Source organism: Numida meleagris, unplaced genomic scaffold, assembly GCF_002078875.1.
Source record: "Numida meleagris isolate 19003 breed g44 Domestic line unplaced genomic scaffold, NumMel1.0 unplaced_Scaffold286, whole genome shotgun sequence".
NCBI lineage: Eukaryota > Metazoa > Chordata > Aves > Galliformes > Numididae > Numida > Numida meleagris.
The window spans coordinates 99,089-108,464 of record NW_018364535.1 but is presented as its reverse complement, the minus strand read 5'-3'; the positions used below and the strand labels follow the sequence as shown (position 1 = coordinate 108,464).

At 46.0% G+C, this 9,376-nt stretch overlaps 1 long non-coding RNA gene across 2 annotated transcripts; it reads right to left on the bottom strand.

The window, feature by feature from the left end:
- Positions 1-3,068: 3,068 nt before the first annotated feature.
- LOC110391063 lies at positions 3,069-4,389 on the bottom strand. Of its 2 annotated transcripts, none has more exons than XR_002433957.1 (2): positions 4,109-4,389; positions 3,069-3,329 (listed from the first exon to the last, which is right to left on the bottom strand). It is a non-coding gene; the product is annotated as an uncharacterized LOC110391063 (long non-coding RNA). The 2 variants fall into 2 exon arrangements; XR_002433956.1 differs by having other exon boundaries at positions 4,138-4,389.
- Between the last annotated feature and the right edge of the window lie 4,987 nt (positions 4,390-9,376).

Here is a 9,376-nt window from a genome sequence, read left to right as displayed (position 1 = left end):
TGCAGGCCATGTCCTAGAGACTTTGTACCTCTAACAGGATTTTCTGTCTGCAAAAATGCCACAAGAACAGCACAGCCTGCCCCTACTTAGAGCATATTGAATTGTAAGGAATTAACTAGAAAAGTACGTGGGGAGTGTGGCATAACACTGTGCAGCATATGGGTATTCTGGTTTCTCATGCCCAAATTGTGTCCAGCATAAATAAGCTCATTTCCCAGTGACGTGCTGTCTTACATTATTCCATTCTGAAACAGAAAAGAGGGCCATACTCATCTCCCACATCATCAAGTAAAAACTAGTTGTCTGAAGCCAGACAACACTCCCCTGACAGCCTTAGCACATGCCACAGATCTTTCCCTGGACAGTGATTTTCCTCTTACTGCACCGCCTGTCCTCTGACTCAGCAGATGACTACCAGCAGGATGACATGGAGAATTGTGCTTCAGACGCAGAGCACCTCCCCTCCTGGCTGCACAGCCAGGGTTTCTCCTGCCAGGGTCCCTCGAGGCACAGCAGCGCTTTCAGGCATCCCCGCTGTGCTTACATAGCCTTCTCCTGGAGCCTGCAAGTAGTGATGAAACCATATCAGCTACCAGTGAAGTGCCCTTTGGACTAATGTTTTTCAAGTGGCCTGCTGTGTCAAGTCCCTAATTGCACTAATGGACCTAATGAACCGAGCCTCCCAGGGGCAGCCACACTGACAAAGTTACTTAAAATTAAACTGAACATAATGCTTGGGAACACAGTGACAGAGCAGCCCTGCCCAGAGGGAAGGCAGCATGGAGGCCTGCTCGCCCCCCACCAGCTGGGTGAGGAGAGACTCCCATCAGGAGAGACTGTGTCACTTCTTAACGCCAACAGGCTGCACAGGCAGGCAAGCCTTTCATTTCTTGATGTACCCAAGCCTGAAGCTTGTTAATCAGCTGATCACTATTTTCAATATCTGTTTTAAGCTGTTTTCTGTGATGATTGCACTGCCTGAAATGGGATTGCATAGCACACAGCTTGCTTTATGGTGTGGAGGTTATCTTTAATTGATGAGCGGCCTGTACTGGTTGGATTCTCAGAGCTGTATTTTAGTAATAAAACAGGTTACTTCTGTGTCTCCCCTGCTGTAACTGCCTGTTTGTTTCCATAACATTTTTTTCTCACTAGGGCAGAGCGAGGCAGGACTCAGCTCCTGGATGGCTGGGATGTGGCTAAATGCCTGCTGCCACTGGGACCTGGTCACCAGCCTGGCTGTGGGCGCTGATCAGTCACTGACTGCGGGGATTCGGGCTTTGTTGTGCTGCAGTTGCTATGGAAATGACTTAAAAGTCATTCAATCTCACCAAAGCAAACTTTATCAGGCAGCAGCAATTCATGAGTCTTTCACATTTTTCTCCAGTTACTCTTGCTCCTGTCTGTAACTGCAAATATTTACATGTGGGCCAGGATAGTTTATCCCTCAAGTAGCCTTAATAGCAACGTCCCTTACAGACCTTCAGCCCTGCTCACAGAAACCTCACCCTACTTCAAGGAAGAGCACAAGCTGTTAACCCGCTGAGGAGGAACAGGAATTGTTGTTTAACGTCTGCAGATACCACCTGCTCAGGACCAGCAGCAAAGCTGGAGTCCTGCTGCATGACATCATGATATGAAATACTGCTAAAACCAGGACATGGTGCCTGGTGCTTGCTCCCACCAGAGTCTGCAAAGCAAGGAGGTGAAGGTTTCACAGCCCTGACCAGCTGTCTGCAGCAGCCCCACAGTGCTGGAGAAACAGACGATGCTAAATGGACAGAGCAGCACTCTCTGGAGGCTCCCCCACACACTTGTCCCCACTCATCTCACATCGCTCTGCAGTGCTGTTTGTCCTCCATCATAAGGCTCTAGCACCCAGCCAGGTCCTCAGTGGCTTCCTGGGTGGTCAGGTTTCCTGCAGCTGCCAGCTGTGCTGCTGTCCTCCAGTCACTTACAGATTTGTCTGGGAAGTTCACAGTGGGGTCCTGGGTGTGGCCTCCCAGTGCAAGCAGCGTCAGTAAGCTATCTTCTGTCCTGCTTACCTTGAGAAAACTAAATTCAGCTCCTCTCAGATTTCCATGAGCCACTGGAGAACACTGTTCTTCCAGATCCAAGCTCGGACAATCACTTTTATTTTTATTTTAAAATAAAAGAATGATCCATATGAGGCTATTTTCTCAAAAAAAAAAAAAAAAAATTGCAAAATTACAGAGAGCAAAGGCTTAAAGAAAAGACCTCTGTATATCCAGTGAAACATACAAATATCTCTGTGCTAGCCAGGACTCATGATCAGCAGGCAGCCACAGCTTTCAGAAGCAGGATGTCCCAAGCAGGATGGTGTTTGGTAGCTTTCAATACCTTCCTCAGCCAATGAAGCAGATGGGGAGCTAATGGGCCAGACAGATGCTACTCCGTATAAGCAATGAGAGGCCAAGGGTTTCTCAGAATTATTTCTGTGGGGCTTTTTGGCCTTATTTTCCCCTGTAAACTGAGAGAGAACTGCCCTCAGCTTCCTACAGGGAAAACTAGAGGTCTGCAACTCCAGCAGCACCTGGAAGCAGTGTCATAGCCTCGTACAACAGGATGAACATCGAAGGGAGATGGATTGCTAATTTGAGGCTTGTGTGCATGGCAGAGCACCTTTATTAGGCTTTCCTACGAGTTCTATGTCTATGCAGTGTCATATGCATTCTGATAGCCTGTGTGCAGAGACTGTTCCCTCCTGTACAGATACATGCAGTAAGGTGGCCCTACAGGAAAACCTTTGTGAGGTTCTTCCTGAGAAGTAAGGAGAATGCTGTACCTTGTGCACAGTGGGTTTACTTCCCACCACCCTCCATTTTGAAGTTGTTATTTGGCTCTGGACAGCCTCACCACACACTACCTGCACTTCCCCAGTAAAGGATGACTTGGAGTTGCTCTTCATAGGAAGCAAATTGCCTGCCTTGGTAGTTGGTGCAGCTTTTGATGCAAAGCACTGAGTAACCTGCTCTCATGCTGTTGCTTGATTTACTCTTTGCTTCTCCTGCCCTGTGCAGACAAAGGAAGTGACAGATAAACACCAGTCTTTCCCAGGTCTTCTTTAATGCCCTTTCACCCTTGATTTGCAGCAGGTGCTCCGTTAGGCGGCACTTTCTCCTCCACACCCCGCTCACCTTCCCAAATTTCACTTCCAGGAGTACTGCTGCTGAAGGTCTGTGCCACATCACTTCTTACAGCAAGGGATCAGATGGGGAGACATCTCCGCAGGCTTGGCAGCAAAGGTGCCTTGAAAGCAGCTGCACAGCCACTGAAGGGGTTGGCAGAGAGGGCTCAGTGGAATGGGACTGGGTGGAGAAAAAGTTGGAAGACAAAAGAGAAGAATAAATTATCCAGTGCCAGCCATGCTCTCCAGTTAGGGCAAGAGGAGCCATGTTTTGACTCCAGTGGTGAAGGGACTACACGACCTCCAGCAGGCAATGGACAGGAGCACTTTGTAGCACCTCTGGTTTCACTCCCTCCTGTCTGAGTTCCTGCTCCTAGTGTCCAGACTTAAGATGCCACATCAACAGCACCGTGGCACAGCTGCTGAACAGCTGGACTCCTGTGCACCCCCAGCTCCAACCGTACAGCAGCAGACCCAGATAAGTCAATATTTCCACACTTAATAGCAATGTCCTCAGGATTCTCTCTACAGTCTGAGCACTTTGCAGCAGCACATGGCAGCTACTGTTTCATTTTCTGTGTTTCAAGGACACGTTTGTCTGTAGGCACAAGTAGCACCTCACCAGCACTGGAGGAGAATGTAAAATTAGGTAAGGCAATCCTGATAAGAGATTTTGATATAGAGGCTACGGTTTGCTAATTAGAAGCCAGACCTTGTATTTTTCCTTGCCCCAGCATTAAAAATCTCCCTGGTGCTGGCTGTTAGCTCTTTCATTTCAGTTACACCCATCTGCTGTTTCCAAATACAGCGGCACAGCTGGCAGAGGACTGGGCACGCCCAACTGGAGCTGGTGCTGGCCCTTCCCTGTCACTAGCACCCTGCTCAGCTCACCAGCCCTGCACCCCCTCTTCTACTCGGGGGAGAAGTGAGCAGAAGGGAGAGCGGAGCCTTGGCACTGACCTGGGCTTGCACTCATGCCCTGCACTGACCTCTTCCAAAATTCATCCTTGGGCAGGTGCTGGCCAGGCAACATGGCTCCACAAGACACTGGTGCCACCTCAGCCACTGTCGGGGCATGGAGGCAGCCCAAACCTGCAGCTGCCTGCCCTGACTGAGAGTGCAGTCGTTTCCAGCTTGGGAGAATGAATGCCACGACCTGCAATCCTTCATCTTTTGTGTTGCCAGTGACAGCTCTGTGCGCGGTGCCAGATCACACGCTTTGAGACTGGTTTCGTGCTCAGAGCCTTATCAATGGCCGCATCTCCCCACTCCACTCCCCTGCCCTCCCCTCGGCACACCAACCTCTTGCCCAGCACGGCCTGAGGGCTCAGAGGGCCTGGCAGGTGCGTGCTGTGCAGCACAGGCCCAGAGTGGTGTGGGAGCCCTCAGTGGCCTGAGGCCAGCAGGCACCAAACAATGCTGGAGCCGCGGGAGCACCATGTTCCATGCCAGAACATGCTGTGCTGTGCCTGGCTTCAGCTCACACAGCACATGGTCCAGACAGTGCCTGGTTCCCCGGCTCTGCTCAGTGTTCGGCTATAGCTTGTGGTGAGGTCAAGGGGTGATGCAGAAGATGGGATGTGGTTTGGCCCAAGCACTGCTGTATGCATCCCGTGTGAAGCAGCCTGGTCCTGGGTGCTGTGTCCTGGGGTTGGGAATGAGCACACAGGATGCCGGGGCCACATTTACATAGACGGTATACATTTGTAGGTGGGTTGTAAACACTGACAGAGCATTGTTTAAATCAGAAATAAACAAATAATCACATTTACAAATATAGATGTGTACAGCCTCCCCAGTATGCAACAGTAACAACCCAGAGTTCCTATGAATAGTAACATTCCTAAAATCACTTCCAAATGAAGTTCTATTGTAACAAACATTGGCTTATCTTTACTGGTAATGGGCTTTTACCACTCTTTGAGGAAAACTACTGAATAAGACCTTTCACAGCTGCTACTGTCATACAGTAGTATTTTTGCTGCTGGAACCATGGCATTTAACAGATGGAGAAACAGATAATGTAATGCTATAGCATTCACGAATAGCATTTCAAAACTGGTAGTCATGGTCTTTAAATAAAACTGGGCAAAGCAGAGCTGAGTCAACTGCAGCTCCTGGGTCAAAGAAAGCTCTAGTCGCTCTGACTTTGAGAACGTCAAAAATGGCCCTTAAAAGCACTGGGATAATATTTAAACCCCATACCTGGGAGATAAGTGAGGGCCAGTGAGCTCTCCAGATGCAGTGCAGAACCTGCGGGAGCCCCCAGTATGGCTGGGAACTGCCTGCTGCACCCTGTCTGACCGGTACCACCAGGGCGCCGCCAACAAGCCGCTGCCTGTTCTGCTCATCCCATCCAAAAAATAAAAAAATAAAATCAAGAGTTGTAGGAAGCTTCCAGGTGTATTTGGTGTGCAGGCAGTCCCAGCCACTGCAGCATCTCAGGAGCCCCAAGGTCCATAACTTCACCATGATACCTCCCATTTTAACACATGCATAAGAGAAGTGTACAGAAATCAAAGGTGCAGAACACATCATTGACAGCTCTTTGCTGACAGTATTGTTTGTTTTTCATAAATGTAACACATCACAAAGGTGCTGCTTGTCTCCCAGCCAAACATAAGGATCAAATAAAGAATTAGCAGAAACACAGTTAACTGGGCTCAGCGTGTCATCTCCAGTGTGTTGATGCAAATAGGCACTAGATTCACCTTGCCTTTTGACATAGGTCTCACAGTGAAGACTGGAGTGAATTAACAACCCCTCAGGGCAGTTCCTGATGGAGCCTGTTGCTACCATTTGTATCAAATCATTGTATGCCAGCACATAGGAAATTACCATAGCAAGTCAAAATATTCGGTGTGACTGCTGCAAGGATTTGGTATAAACATTTCTTTCCTCCAAGCTTAATCTCAGCCCGGGCACCCCTCCTAAAAAACATTTGGCTTTACTCCCTGAAAGCTCTGTGCTTCGAGTCTGGAGCTCACACTGATCCTGCAAAGGGTGAGGAGGAACTGAGGGGAACAGCAAAGAGGACAGAGAAGCAAGTTCCCATCCATCAGACTCCTGTCTGGCAATGCTCAGGCTGTCATTTAGGTTAGATACCTTTTGATATTGAGATATCATGTCTCGCTATTCCTTTAAAGTTGAACCAGAGGGGATGCCAGCCCAAATACCTTGCTGAGGGATGATGAACCTCCGGTGTCCTCCCTAGTATAAAAGAAATGGACATGGAATTAATTCCTGTTTGACAGTTATTGACAGGGTTATAAGGTGCTTCAATAACTCAGTAAAGAAGAAGTTTGTAGATGGCACTTAGATGTCCATCTCTGCACAAATCACCTTTAGGGGGACCACAGATCATGGTCCTCCTAATGCACAGAAAGGTGGCTGAGCCACTTCACCTCAACAAATCCTTAATTTTGCTGGCTGTGTTTTGGGATGAAGATGGCTGATTCCAGTATTTTCCTGGCATTGACTGGGTGAGAAAATAGTGAGCAGATGTTCAGTAATGAGGGGCTGATAAGGGGTGCCATGAAGCAGCAGGGGTGAAGCTCAAGAGGGGCTCCCAATTTACATTTTAATTACAAAAAACAATAATGAGCACAGGGTCTACTTTTATTTAGCTGAAGTATTTACCATTCACCAGCATCTAACGAACATATGTAAACATTAGGCTTTTTTGCTCTTATTGTCAGTTTCTGACCTTGCAAAAACCCAACACAAAAATGTCTGCTCAACCGTATCTATTTCTTCTTGTGGCTCCCTGGTCTGTGAAATTGGAGGGTTGCTCTAGCATCCAGTGCTGCAGGAATTTATCTGTTTAGATAAAAGAGTGGTTTAATGTGTGCTTTGAAGAACAAAGCAGAACACAAAAAAATTACATGGATACTGCTAAGAGATTATATGGGAGAAAATGGGACAAAATGGCGTAGGTCAAATTTTGGACATAATCCAACACTGCAAATCTCTGGTTTATAGGCCCAAATGTTTCCTCTTTAAAATCAGCAATTGTGTCTGGGGGGATTAGCTTATAGACCATTCCAGCCTTCCATCACTCTGCCTTTCCTGTGCCTGCTGGTACCACCAGTGCAATGGGAACATTTGTCCTATAGCAGAAACTTGCAGCCTGAAACCAGACATTAACATCTTGATCTCATGAATGCTGACACATGCTTGGCTCCTTTCACAAGAAATGTCTCCTGAAAGCAAAACAACTATGTAAAAATGACAGCTAAGCACACATATTAGTAGTTGCAAGTTCACAGTCTACAGACCCTTTATTCTTATAGACACAAACCCATACATTTCTAATTAAATTAACTCATTTATACCTGTGGGAAAAATGATAGCCCTGTATCACCAAGTGCACTGTACAAACAAACACACTGACATTCATAACAACTGATGCATTAACCGGAATTTGAATAGAATCATTTAAGCATTAATAACATTTCGATCTCTGGAGGTCAAGCCTTTTACTCCCCAACATTTTGACATCCATTATGAACATACTTCTAACAGAGACCTAATTAGAGACAAATATTTGTTTGCATAAATATCTGTGGAAGATGGAGATGAGACTAACTGCATGGTACTGTAAGAATCTAGCCTATGCAGGAGAGTATTAACATTTGGGGTCAAGACAAAGACCTCACGTCAAGGGAGTAGATCCATATTCTGAACCATTACATGTACAAAATGCAATATGGGGTGAGAGCACCAGCTCTTCCAGGCCACTATCTAATATTCTTCCACAGGAGGTTTATGAAGAAAGCAAAATGACCTCCCTAGATGAGAAGCATGAACGCAGGAGATCACCTACCAGAATCCCAACTAATTGCTTGTGCTCAGAAACACAACCTCCTTATTTTCATGTATGTCAAAGCCAGTGAGAGAAAGTAGAGAGATCAGAGTAGATAAGCAGGCTGACTTAGTCTTGGCCTACAGAAGGACAGAGGAGTATTTTTAGAGGAGATATGTTTGTCTATGGTTTCAATGAAGCTAACATTAAATTACAGCCACGAGTGAGAACAGATTAATTAGTGATTTGTTCTTTTCTTATTGTGCGCATTGATTTTCTCACAGGGTGGTGCATTAGAGCCCTAAGCACACAAGTGGAGAAATTATTGAAATTTAGTTCAGAAATAAACTGTTCTTAACACAGCTGTGTGCTGAATATGGCACTGGTTATTTTGAAAATGAATTTATTTCAATATGCACAGGATAAATGCACTTAGATGCATATCCAAGACAATCCAAAATAGCATACCTACAGGCTGCAAAAGAGAATTTCTAAATAGGTAGGAAGGAAACAGATGCTTCTGCCTGCTGCAGACAAAAAACACCCTCATATTATAAAAATATGTATAAAAGAAGCCTGGGGACCAATTACTACTTGAAAGATAAGCTAGGTGTTTTGAAGAATGGCTCAAAGCACAGAAGTGTCTGAATTCCCTATCTTCCAAAAGACTTTGAGGAGGAGGGGGCTGGGAAGCCCAGCATGACCTAATTCTTTGTTTCAAGATGGATTTTCCCCCCTCCTCTTTTTGTCTTTCCTGACAGAAGCAAAGCATAGCATCCGAGGATGACTGTTTTACAAAAAATTCTAGTAACCAAATCGTCTTTGTGACCATACATAACAAACAAATGAAATCATTCAGCTTCTAGGTAGTAGCAAGTCTTCTCTAGTTACTAACAGCCTACATGACCCAAAGCTGTTTTTCAGCTAGATTGGTTACCCACTACAGTTCACCATCTGGCCTCACAAATAGGCATAAGGAGGGAGTGGGCGCAAGGGGGAAAGTGGAATCACTTCTTTCATGTGATTTAAGAATTATCATTACAAGCTAAGATAGATAATGCAATTTGTCTACTTTCCTCTTTTCAGATTGTCCATATATTTTCAATTTGGTGCCTCATTTTACAAGCAGCGGTTTCTCTAGGCAAGACCAGGGTCTCACTCACAGCGCATCCTTTTTAGGATAGCAGCCAATAGCCAGAACTGTAGGGAAAGAGCATAAAAAGTATACATAGGTCACTCTGAAAGCAATGCATCCCATTTGCTTCCATGGAAGCTACAACTGATACAAAGAACAAAATAACACGGTTCGATAGAGAGAATTCTCACCCTAAAAACACTGCTTTCAACATAGTCGCTACCATGAGTGGTGCATTTTCACCGGCAATGAACAAGAGCCTGCATGCTGTACTTGTAACAATCTGCAC